Genomic DNA, 12,684 nt, shown 5'->3' on the forward strand with positions numbered 1-12,684 from the left:
CTGCCTAGACTTATCAACACTCCTCTCCCATGGCTGACAGGGGGGTCTCCTTCCCTGGGGACAGAGCGATGTACATTCAGAAACAAAATCAAGGCACAGGAAAAAGGAAGGGAGTGCCGTTGAATCCATGAGCTGCCTGCTAACCTTCCAACCGTCTTCCTGCTTAAGTTAGCCAGCGTTGGTTTCTGTGGCCTGTGACCACAGAGTTCTGGCTGATGCAGATCTGCGGCTATGCAGTGACGAGTGACAGGAGCAGTGTTCGTGGCCAGGAGGGTGACGTCAGCACACATCCATGACATAGAATGGTCACACAGAAGAAGAGGCGAGATGGCCCTAAGACCCTGGGAAATGGCTGGTGGGTTCTGAACCTAGGTTGTTAGAGCTCAGAGCCAGAGGCTGAATATTTCAGGTGAGCTGACTACGCCTGTGTCCCCAGGCTCTGTGACCTGGGGAAGGCACTCAATGGATGCTCAGTACGTACTAAAGTGGCCTAAAGTGACCACCCCTCCCTTTTTAAAATCCTTTCCTTCCTTGGTGTCCAGGGGGCCATGCCTCTCGATGACTGGCCTCTCCCACCCGTTGCCTTCCCTTCGGAAGACCTGAGCAAGTGCACAGCCATTTTCCCCGGCTCATCTCTCGCCCTCCTCGGGGACACGCAGCTTCGTGGTTCTGTTCTCAAGCAGCTCTCCCTCCTCTGGACCCAAGACTCCAGCGTCACTCAGACCTGCCCCGTCCCCCAGTCTGAGAGTCAGAACTTCCAGCTGGGACCTTCAACTCCTTTCCTTCCTCCTCTCAGTGCCTGACTCCCACTGCTCCCATGGAGCCCGCTTTGAAGAACTTGGTCCGGTCCCCGGCACACCATCAACGTCTGACTAGTGGTCGTCAATCGTCTCTTATCTTCTTCTGCCTAATGGCCTGCCTCAAAGCCAGCCACTTTGCTGCCCCTTTCTCTGGTTCTAGAATGTCCCCCACCCCTCTCACGTCCTTCCTGTGAGCTGGGGCCTACTCCCCACTGCTCACGACCTCCATCCTTGTTCCACTGATTCTCACTGTCTCACCTCAGTTAGACCTCCCTGGGCCCCAGTAATCCTTGTCACCTCTGGCGGGTTTCCAGTCAAGTTCCCAGAGCAGCTCTTCTAAGCTCCCGAAGCTCCCCTCTTCCCCCGGCTCACCTTTCTCCTACAGATAACCCGCCCCCCCTTTGTCAGCCGGAGCAGGAGTGCTGGTTACAGACATCACTATTCTCTACCTCACGAAGACGGCTCAGACTGCTGGTCACAAGATGGTGGAGCAAAGCTCTTCCCATCTCCTTTTTCCCCTCATAAATTAACCCCCCAAAATGACATGGAGAATAAGAAATAGAAACCCAAACTCCATCTTTAACCAAACTAGGAGACATTTAAAATCCTAAAGTACATCGTATGAAAACAGAAAGTGGATGCAAAAGTGGCAAATGGCTAAGAAAGGCAGGCCCAAAACGTCCAGAGGCATATTCCCAGGAGAAGCAAGCTGATGGGGCGCCTGGGGGGCTCAGCTGGTTAAGCGTCTGCCTTGGGCTCAGGTCAGGATCCCAGGGTCCTGGGATGGAGCCCCCTGCAGTGTCCTGCCAGCTCTCTGCTCAGCGGGGAGTCTGCTTCTCCCTCCCTCTCTGCCCCTCTCCACCCTAATCGTACTCTCCCCACTGCAAATAAATTTCAAAAATCTTAAAAAAAAAAAAAAAAAAAAAGGAAGCAAGCTGTCTCTTCCCTCAGAACCCCCGAGAAGCTTGGGCACTGGAAGCTGCAAGTAAACTAGAAGACGGGGGTCTAAAACCTGGGGGCCTGCTCAAAGATCTATTTAAAGAGCAAGAGCAATTCGATAGTCAGAAAAGTCAGCTGTACCCAACACAATCAAATGACTTATTGTGTCCCCTTCCCCACTCACACAGGAAACAGGAAGATGGATTGTGGAGATGTTCAACTTTCCGGGGGGGAGGCGGTGGGAAGGAGGGGCGGGAACAAACGCAGAGCGAAAGGCAGCCAGCCACGCGCTGCCCCCCCCCCCCCCCCCCGCTCGCACGCTGCCCCCAGCCCCACGACTCTGCGCAGGTGGCCTCACAGCCTTCGACCGGGAGACTCCACCAAAGGATCCTACTCTGGAAAAACCAAACTGGGCCACTGATACTGACGATGGGGGCTCCCCAGTGAAACAGCCCAGCCAGCCCCCTGACTGCCCTACCGTGAGCCCACGTGGAGAACTTCCAGCTGTGCCCAGTGCCACCCCGTCCGTATGAACGGACGGCCAAGGAAGACCAGACCTCTATGCAAAGTCTCCAATGTGATACAGATCAAAACAACAGAACATGCGAAATTGGAGGAAACAAACAATATAGAGAGAACAGTTCAAATTAATATCCTCAGAGAGAAGACACTACATGCGTCCAGAGAACCAAGAACATGAAGCCATTCAAAAGGAAAAGGAAACAAAAAACAGGGAACATGAAAGCACTCTTGAAAATGAGAGAGAGAGAGAGAGAGAGAATGAAAGGGAAAAGGAAAAGAAAAGAAAAAGAAAAGAAAAAAGGAAAGGAAAGGAGAGGGAAAAAAGTTCATGACAACATACTTAGTAAATAAATGGACTGGAATATAACATTAATAAAATCTCCCAGAAAATAGAAAAAAGAGATGGCCAATAAGAGAGAAATAATAAGAAAAATAAAGGATCAATCCAAGAAGTCCAGTAGCCAAATAATAAGAGTTGCATTTTGAAGAAATAATAAATTCCCAGAAGTAAAGATATAAGTTGTTAAAACAGAGGTTCTTAAACCTTAGCATGCACAAAAATACCTGGAGGGCTTGTTAAAACACAGATTATATGTATAAATATATATATTAATATATAATATTACTCAGCAATAAAAAAGAAGGAAATCTTGCCATCTGCGACAACATAGCTGCACGTTGAGGGCGTAATGCTAAGTGAAATAAATCAGACAGAAAAAGACAAATACTGTCTGATCTCACTTATATATGAAATCTAAACAACAAACAAAAAACCAAGCTCACAGACACAGAGAACACACTTGGTGTCTGCCAGAGGCGGGAGGTGAAAGTGGGCCAAGTGGGTAAAGGGAGTCAAGAGGTACAAACTTCCAGTTATAAAACAAGTAAGTCGCAGGGACACATGTACAGCAGGGTGACCACACTTAATAATACTGTGTCACATATTTGAAAGTTGCTAAGAGAGTAGATCTTAAAAGTTCTCAGCATAAGAAAAAAATGTGTAACTGTGTCTGGTGACTAGACTTAGTGTGGTGACCATTTCATGGTGTGTACAAATATCACACCATTAGGCTGTACCCCTGCAACTAATATCATGCTATGTCAATAACATGTCAATTAGGGGCGCCTGGGTGGCTCAGTCGTTGGGTGTCTGCGTTCGGCTCAGGGCGTGATCCCGGCGTTATGGGATCGAGCCCCACATCAGGCTCCTCCGCTGGGGGCCTGCTTCTTCCTCTCCCACTCCTCCTGCTTGTGTTCCCTCTCTCTCTCTGGCTGTCTCTCTGTCAAATAAATAAATAAATAATCTTAAAAAAAAAAAACATGTCAATTATATGTGTGTGACATATATATATGTCAATTACCCTCAATAAAACAACAGTAACACCACCACCACCCCATAGGTTGCTCGGACCTAAGCAGAGTTTCTATTCCTTAGACGTGGGGTGGGGCTCACGATGTGCATGGATACCTACCATGTGCCCACAGGCGATCCTGACGCGGCTATCTGGGGACTACTCTCGGAAAACCACTGTTAAAGAGTCCTATCAAGTGCCAGGAGAAATGACCCACACCCATACCTTATGATGTTTTACTATAGCAGAGATAAAAGAGAAAATCCTAAAAGCCAGGGTGGGGAGGGAGATGAATTCAAAGTCTCAGGAATCAAAAGAGCGTGAAACTTCTCAACGGCAAAATTTTCGAAGCTGCAAGACAAAGGAGCGATATCTTCAAATTTCTGAAGGAAAATGATTTTCAACCTAAAATTCTATACCCAGCCAAAGCTCTGAAGCAAAAGGGAGGGTGGGAATGAAACCATTTCAGGTATGCAAAAGTCTCTAACATGTTACACCTCCCAGGCACTGCCTCGAGAAGCTACTGGAGGATGTGTTTCATCCAAACGAGGAAGGAAACAGAAAGAAAGACACGGAGTCCTTGAAAGAGGAAAAAGGGCAAAGGGAATTCTTAACTACTGGCAATGGGAAGTCCGAGGGTGACAGGCTACAGACCTCGAGAGCAGTGCATCCAGGGAAGAGCGGAAGGATGCGTTTCCCCAGGACAAATGTCTCCAAGGAAAAACAAAACAGAACCGGTAAGATTATATGACAGGTTTGGCCATATGCAAAATTGTACTGAGAAGGCGTTTTACAGAACTGTTGAAGGGTGTGGGAAGACAGAGCCAGAGATTCAAAGAAAACCAAGCGAAGAAAAAAATGAGGCAATTAACTCCAGGAAAAACAAGAAAGTTGTACAAGAAAGGAAATGTAAACAGAGCATACAACAAAAAGTTACATTAGAAGAGGAAATGTAACCAGAATACTTGCCTCAAAAGTAAACAATATTTTCAAAGTCAATAATGAAATCGCGGAGCATGGATTTAACATAAATTATGATCTAAACGTCAAGGGGGTGGGGCAGGGGAGGAGGGGAGCAAGAATCAAAATCCTCGTCTACCAAAACGAGAAGTCCGCAAATGAGCTGGCCGAATCCAGAATGGTAGCGCATAGATTACTTAGAAATAAGGAAGGAAATACCAGAAGAAACAGCTAAAACAGTTGAAAGTGGTTGCCCTTAGGGAGTTGGATAAAGAGTGGGAAAAAGGCCAGGGGACTTCTGTTTTTGTTACAGCCCTTTAGAACTATTTGATTTTTTAAGCTGTATGTAGTATCTTGATAAAAATAAATATTGATTTTATAGAGCAACTAGAAAAGGAGCTGTCACATCCCCCACTGTCGCACTCCCACAGGACCCTGCGTGGACTCCAAGGGGCACCTTCCCTGGGGGCATTCTTTATCAGTTCAGCCCTCTGCCTCTCCCAAATGCAACCTCTCCATCGCCTCCTGTTTTTGTCAGCCAGCAACCGAGTGGCTGTGTGCCAACCCTGCTTCACTGGCGGTTTCCAGAATGTGCCTCTGGGACTTTGCATGCACTATGCCTTCTACCTGGAAGGCTGTTCATTCTTCCCTTCTCTTCTCTCAGCCCAACAGATTAAGGATGGTTATACCTCAGGCCTCTGACACTTTCTCTTTAGCCAGCCTCCTTCCCCACCTAATCGGGGCTGGGTGCTCCTCTCTCCCACCGCCCCTCTGCCCCACTGACGCTCTCAGCACTGTGAATACCCCTTACGCTTTGGTTTTCCCACAAGGCTGTAAACTCTATGAGGGCAGGAATCCTGTCTTCCTCACTGTAGCCCCTGGACAGGATGATTATGCAAGTCAATGATTATGCAAATGGCTGAATGCAGGACCCAACATTTAGTAAGGGCTCAATAAATATTTCAATAAGTGAGTTAATGATTCACCAAAAAAATGCAGACCTCTTCCTCCATCCAAAATAGGGCTCCCTTCTGCCATCTCCATTCACCATCTACTCTCCTTCCTACAAGGTCATACCTCGCAAGCAGGGTGGCTGTGGCCGGTACCTCACCTTCCCATCCACTCACTCCCACCTCAACCCCAAAAGGAAGCCAAGGCCCCCTGATGTGACCAGGGTCAGTTCTAGGACAGGGCTTTCTAACTCTCTGAGTTGGCTCCAGAATGGAGTAAGCAGCTCAGGGACTAGCCCAGAAAGAAAGCAATCTCCTCTTAGTCTCCCTCCCTATCCCTAGACCCAAAGTACAGCTCTCAGAGGTCTGGAACCCAGGCTAACCAGAGGGAACACAGTTAGCTCCTCACTTGGCCTGCCTGACAAGGATAGAGTCCTAAACTAAGAGATTGGATCCACCCAGTCTTCCCGCCTCCCTGTCCACTTCGCAGGCCAAGAGCCAAGGTTCCGGCCCTCTGAACTGCCTGCCATGCCTTGGTAACTCCCTGCTGGCGTCCTCCCCTAGGAAGAGTATGCGGCCCGGGCCTGGGGTGCAGCGAGAGCTAGAGGTAAGAAGCCCGAGTGCTCAGCAAGGGCCAGACACACAGTTGGCCCTGGAGGGTAAAAACCCGCTGTGCATCCCTCCCAGGGCTCCAGAAGCAGGAGCGAATCTGGCCTACACTAGGTCCGGGGAGAAGGGACCAGAATCTGCAACCCTGGAAAGCTGGGTCAGGAGCATCCTGCCACCCCACCCCCCGCGTGCCACGTGACCTCAAAGGGCCGCCAGGGGGTTGGAATGCGGTGACCCAAGCTGTGCCCCCAGAGGGGCCGCCAGAGCGGCGGTGGAGGGAGGGGCCGCACCCGGGAGAAATGACTGGAGGGCTGGGGGTGGGGCACAGGAGGGGCCCCTTCTTTCCTTTCCCACGGCGCCAGCCGTGGGCGTTGGGGGTGGCAGGTGGGGAGCGAGGGAAGGAGGAGGTCTGGCTTCGTCTAAGGAACCTGTAAATGCGGCCCAGAAGCTCGATCTGCTCGAGTAGCTTCCCTATTTAGAAGGGCTGGAGCCGGGCGGTTAGTGGCTGCTGGGGGCGCAGGTCACGTGGCCACCTAGGACTAAGTGATGGGGAAGAGGGGGAGGCTGTGCCGGAGAGGAACCTGGATTGAGGGGGGCGGGAGTCCCCGCGCCCACCCCAAAGAGTACACTGACCGTGGGATGGGGAGGTCTAGGGTCCACCTGCTGCAGGATCGTCCACCCAACGAGCTCTTTACTACCGGGGGGAGCTGTGTCTGTTGGTTTCACCAAGCCTTTATCGGCTTCAGTCTAGTTTCCAAAGTTCCGGGCAGACAGGACTCCCGAGTAGGCTCCGGTGTCTGTGCTGCCGGCTAGGCTCTCAGGCTCCACTCTGGGTCCAGGACTCCCACTTTCTGGGTGGTAGAGAAAGTGCCTAGGGTGCTGGCATCCTGCCTCCCAGCCTTCCTGGCTCAGTGCCCAGGAGTACAGCAAGAAGGAAGATGCCTACTGGAACTGGCCTCCAACAGAGCCTACTATGTGCCAGGCTCAGTGAGAGGCATGGGGGGGATAGTACCTGCCCTCAAGGAACTTATACTGGGGGGTTAACCAAAACCACCAGAATGAAGATAGGAGCACAGAGAAGCATCTCAGACAGACCTGGGTGGATTTGAGGAAGAAGTGGCAATTGAAATGTATTTGATAGGGTGAGGAGTCCGCCACAGAGAGGAAGCAAGGCATCCACGCAGAGAGAACTGTGTGTGCAAAAGTAGACAGGCAAAGGGTGTCAAAGAACCACAGGTGTTCGGTTCCCCTGGACAGAAGCACGGGTGGGTGTGTGGAAGCTGTAGAAGATGGGGTAGGTAAGCCAGTAGGAGCCAGATCCTGGAGACCATCTGTGCCCAGCTAGCATCTGAGCTTCATCCTGAAAGTTCCACGCAGACGGGATGAGAGCTGCATCTTCTAGGAGAGCTAGGATTTGAATTTGGGACCTAGAGAAGGAGAGAGGTTGGTTAGGAACCTGTTGCCAGCCTCCCCTGAGGTAGCAGAAGGGCATGTGAAGGAAAAAGCCTGACTAGTAACGCTTGGGAGGGGAAGAGTCCCCGGTCCTGAGGACTGATTGGGGGTGGACGTGAGCCGGGAGGAAGAGTCTTGGGTGACCGCAGGCTTCTAGCTTGGGGAACTGGGCCGAGGCAGAAGGAACAGGCCTGGAGGGAAGGTTGCTGGTGGCGAGAGTAATAGTTCCGAAGGCCTGCCGGTGGTTCAGGCACTAACTCTTCTCATATCGTCTCATTTAACTCTCACGATCACCTATGAAGAAGGTGCGAGGGTTACCCCCGTTTTAACCTGAGGAAGGCAGTCAAAGGTTAAGTAACTAGGTGGTAGGTTCGAATGATCAGCGTGCCTGCACCTTGCAGCATGCGTCTCCCCAAATCTGAGGCCCCAGATGTCCCAGGCTGTTCGACAGAGAGGCTATAACTCCCCCCTTAGCTCCTCCCCAGTCCCCAGTATCTGGCGCTGCCACCAACTGTTCACTCCCCTGTCCCCTCAACCCGACCCACCCCACCCCACCACCCCCTCAGGACCTTGCCCTGAGCAGCCAGGACAGGCCTGAACAAGCCTTGTGACAGGAGGGCACAGGGCTCTGGAACCCCGGCACGGAGACCCCACCTTCCCAGTTATAATTCCAAATGGAACTGAGACTCTGCAGGGACAATCAGAGAAACCAAGAAAATGGATGTGTTCCGTTTGCAGTAAGAATAAACATTTTTTTACATGGAACATTTCAGTGACATCAGAAGGTCATGAAAGGTCTCCCGTGGCCCAACCCTGTGTTGACTTTCTGTGGTGAAAGGGGCAGCGTTCTGCAGCGGCATGTATCGCCCTGGGAGGAAGCCCCTCCAGCTCTATTTCCCTTGCCCAAAGCTTGGCTTAGGAACACCGGGTCCAGGGCAACCTGGGTGGCACAGTCGTTAAGCTTCTGCCTTCGGCTCAGGGCGTGATCCTGGCGTTCTGGGATCGAGTCCCACATCGGGCTCCTCTGCTGAGAGCCTGCTTCTTCCTCTCCCACTCCCCCTGCTTGTGTTCCCTCTCTCGCTGGCTGTCTCTGTCGAATAAATAAATAAGATCTTTAAAAAAAAAGGAACACCGGGTCCAACTCGAGCAGCTACAACAGACAGACGGAGACAGCTGCTCCTTTGAGCCCCACCCTCACCACCCCAATATTCTGGCAGTTGGTGGTCATGGGGACGGGGTTGGGGGGGGGTGCTTCTGTTTTCCTACTGCCTCTCACCAGCCCTCCAGGTGAGGGAAGGATGAGGCAAAGGGATGAAGCAGGTAGGTGAGCTTTCTCTTGGGAGAGATGTCAGGCCCAGAGAGCCCTGGCTTCAGCTGTCACCCTCAAACCTAATTAAACAGCCTACCCGAAGTCACACAGCCAGCAACGGCCCCGGGCCTCGAGGCAGGAGGTTACTGAAGAGGCTGTTTTAGGCAGAAGTGGGACTGTCCACCTACCTTCCGCTTCCACCACCCCTGTAACCTCGAGCTTTCTCGGGTGGAGACCTATAATCTAGGAGCAGAGCAGGAAGAGACCCATGGCCTGTGTTTGGGGGTTCCGGGCTCCAGGAAAGCTGACTCTACCTTTCCATTTCTTTTTTTTTTTTTAAGATTTATTTTTATTTATTTATTAGACAGAGAGAGACAGCCAGCGAGAGAGGGAGCACAGGCAGGGGGAGTGGGAGAGGAAGAAGCAGGATCCCAGCAGAGGAGCCTGATGTGGGGCTTGATCCCGGAACGCCAGGATCACGCCCTGAGCCGAAGGCAGATGCTTAACGACTGAGCCACCCAGGCGCCCCTACCTTTCGATTTCTGAAGGCACAAAGTTTCCCACCAGGACTCTCAGGGACCTTCCCTCATCTGCCGCCCCCACCCTGGATTCTATTTGCCCCCTTGTGCCTCTCTGTAGTCTTGGAAGGGCTTCTGTCTACTTTCGTATACATGAACCTTGCTTTGACCTTGAACAATGGGTACTTGAGTGCCGTCTCCTCTGCCTCTCTTAGGGACAGCTAGGCCCTATGCGGAGAAGGCCTCTACAACAGATGGGAGATGAAAGCAGTGATGTTCCGATTATAAGTCACTACCTTAGTAGTGGGTCATGAAATCAATTTAGGACATCATGGCCAGCACCTTGAAAACATGAAATATAATACAATAGAAAATATCAGGGGGTGCCTGGGTGTCCCAGTCAGTTAAGTCTGACTCTGGGTTTCGGCTCAGGTCATGATCTCATGGGTTGTGAGATGGAGCCCAGAGATGGGCTCTGTGCTCAGTGGGGAGTCTGCTTGAAGGGTCTCTCCTCTGCCCCCGCTCCCCACCCCCCCAACATGCATGCCCTCCTTCTTTCTTTCCCTCGAATAAATAAATAAATCTTAAAAAAAAAAAAAAGCTTGTACTCTTAAAAAAGAAAATATCAAAAAAAAAAAAGAAAAGAAAATATCAGAGCGCATGTACATAGCAAGGGTAAATACAGTTCCACGAAACTTGTTTTAGTTATCTTATAATATGAAATGTGTTTCTTGCTATGGATCTCTGAACTCCTGGTCAAAAGAGCACTGGTTAAGACATAGAGTCAGACTCATACACCAAACACATAAGGCTGCCTGCCCTGTGACAGGCAACACGCTAGGTACAAGAGACACACTAATAAATAATACATAATTCATTAGTCTCAATAATTTCAATCCATCTTCTGCTTGGGAAGCCAATAAGCAAACTGCCAGTTGCAGAGCAAAATGTTAAGCACTCTAAGAGAGTGTGTAGAAGGCTATAAAGCCCTGATGTGAGATTGGGTATCTGGGAGGGCTTCCCAGAGGAGGTGATGCAATTAGAGTTCTTAGCAAGAAAAGATGGTGACGAGGTTCTAGTATTTCCTCCATTCTATACATAGGAAAGGACTATGGGAAAGGTTCGAGAGTTCTAGTCTTAGAAGTCTAAAGATAAATTCTAGTCCTGCCTCCACCTCCTAATAAGCTTGTGAGACCTTAGGTAAGTCGATTAGCCTTTCCAGACCCTGTTCCTCATTGACAAAATGGGCATAAAATTGCTCTGTCAGCCTCAAAGAAATGAGAGGTTAAATGAGACAGAGAGTGTATGTGAAAGTACTTTGTAAACTATAAATGGGGGAGGGACTGTCTCCATGGATGAAGAAACAGAAGCCTGGAGAGATGGAGTGTCCTGCCCACCACTACAGAGCTGGGGTAGCAGTGTCTCTCAATCCTCAATTCTCAGCTCCTGCCTGCACTCTTCCTCCTACCATTCCAACCCAACTACCTTGCAAAGGGGCAGGGAGAAGGGCCCAAAAAGGCCCCCCCACACACACACCCTGACTATTGAAGATTTACCTTTAAGAATCCTATTGGTTTAGTGATCTTTTAACAATGAGGGGAGATAAATACGTAAGAATGCCTCCCTGGGGCACCTGGGTGGCTCCATTCGGACATTGAAGTATCCCATTAAGTGTTCCACTCTTGATTTTGGCTCAGGTTATGATCTCAGGGTCGTGAGATCGAGCCCCTGCATCAGGCTCCAAACTCAGCCCCGGAGTCTGCTTGTCCCTCTCCCTCTGCTCCTCACCCTGCTTGTGTGCTCTTTCCCTCCCTCTCTCTCAAATAGTCTTAAAAAAAGAAAAAAGAACTCCTCCCTTTCCCCTTCCGTTAATGAATTAAGATCTACCCAAACTCAGTTTTTAAAGTTACATAAGCATCATTCAGATCTTCTGTAACAGCTTTCATTTTGGAAGAACAGTATTTCCATTAATATGGTGTTATATAAAAAGGCTTCGTGTATGTGTGTAGGAACAGAAGAACCAGGCACGCATGAGCACTACTAAGGCACACAGGCTGATACACATCACAACCTCCCCTGTCTTCACGAAGAAGGGACCATGGGGGGGACAGGTATTTGACGGTACCTGGAGATTTAAGATGTGACCTACTTCCCCCCCCACCCCCCCACCCCCAGTGAGGCCTGGTGTAAGTTAGGCAATGGAAACTGCAGAGGGAAGGCCATCAGCCGCTCCCCCTTGCCGGGTACCAGAGAAGTCCTGACTCTCTGGAAGCCCCTTCCTTGGTAGGTAAGTTCCATTAAATCATTGACTATTTGGGTTGGAAGTAGCTGAGAAGTCACCTTGTGAGTGCAGTCTCACTCTACATCACTCCTGCCAGGCTTGAACAGTTCCCTTCCTCCGAAGGCAGCCCATGTCACCTGTGGACAGATGTAGCTCACTAGAAAGCGCCTGATACTGAGCTGAAACTTGCCTCTGTGGAACTCTCACTTCTTGGGAGCAAATGTGTGTGTATATTCCTCACCTAAAGCCTTGGAAGTCCAGGAGCCATAGCGGGGGGCGGGGGGGTGTGCCTGAGGCCTAAGAGCAAAGAGGGAGGGCAGCATTGAGTCCCTCGAGCAAAAGCTCTTCCCTTAAAGATCTCAAGCCATCTCATCTGAGGCTGGGACTACAGGGGAAGGGGGCGGGAAGGAGGTAAGCCCTGAATGGGAAGGAGTGAGTGGCTCTGAGCAAAGCCCTGCGACTCATGTCTCATTTGAACTGTAGGTCAGACCATCCCGAGGTCAGTTCCAGTTCTGATATTCTGGGGTCCCGAGTCCGCCCCCACCCACATCCCTTTCGAGATTCAATGGTTGTACTTTTATGTGAAACTGTGGGTCCACGATTCGAGGAGCCAAGCAGGAAGTAAGAAAACTGCCCCAAACCCTCCCATCCTGGCCGGACCTGGGTTAGGATTCGCAGCTTGCCCTGGTTACCCGAAGGGCGGAGCCATTCCACCTTACCCGAGAAGAGATGCACGGACGTGAACACACCAGCACCGAGTAGGGAAACGTGAGCTTTGGAGTGTCCTTTTAAGTAGTTGGGAAGGGGGTGTGGCCGAGGAGACTGGGAGGCCTTAGCCGGGCGAGGGGGGAGTGGCCCGGGGGCGTGGCCGTAGCGACTGGAATGTTGTTGGGTCCTCGCACCGCATAGTAAGGAGGGGCCACGCCCCTTTTCTCCGAGAGGGCCAATCGGAGCGCCGGAGCGGTTTCAAGTCTCCCCCGCCAGCCTGCCCG

General features: G+C 50.8%; 1 long non-coding RNA gene across 2 annotated transcripts; it reads right to left on the minus strand.

The window, feature by feature from the left end:
* Nucleotides 1–3,647: 3,647 nt before the first annotated feature.
* LOC148108688 (uncharacterized) lies at nucleotides 3,648–12,611 on the minus strand. 2 transcript variants are annotated; one of them, XR_015727209.1, is made up of 3 exons: nucleotides 12,412–12,611; nucleotides 8,344–8,674; nucleotides 3,648–7,559 (listed from the first exon to the last, which is right to left on the minus strand). It is a non-coding gene; the product is annotated as an uncharacterized LOC148108688 (long non-coding RNA). The 2 variants fall into 2 exon arrangements; XR_015727208.1 differs by lacking the exon at nucleotides 3,648–7,559 and adding an exon at nucleotides 11,752–11,829 and having other exon boundaries at nucleotides 8,158–8,674.
* Nucleotides 12,612–12,684: the final 73 nt, after the last annotated feature.

The sequence above is a fragment of the Ursus americanus genome, chromosome 17 (genome assembly GCF_024610735.1).
Source record: "Ursus americanus isolate L20-20 chromosome 17, mUrsAme1.1.p, whole genome shotgun sequence".
Classification (NCBI taxonomy): domain Eukaryota; kingdom Metazoa; phylum Chordata; class Mammalia; order Carnivora; family Ursidae; genus Ursus; species Ursus americanus.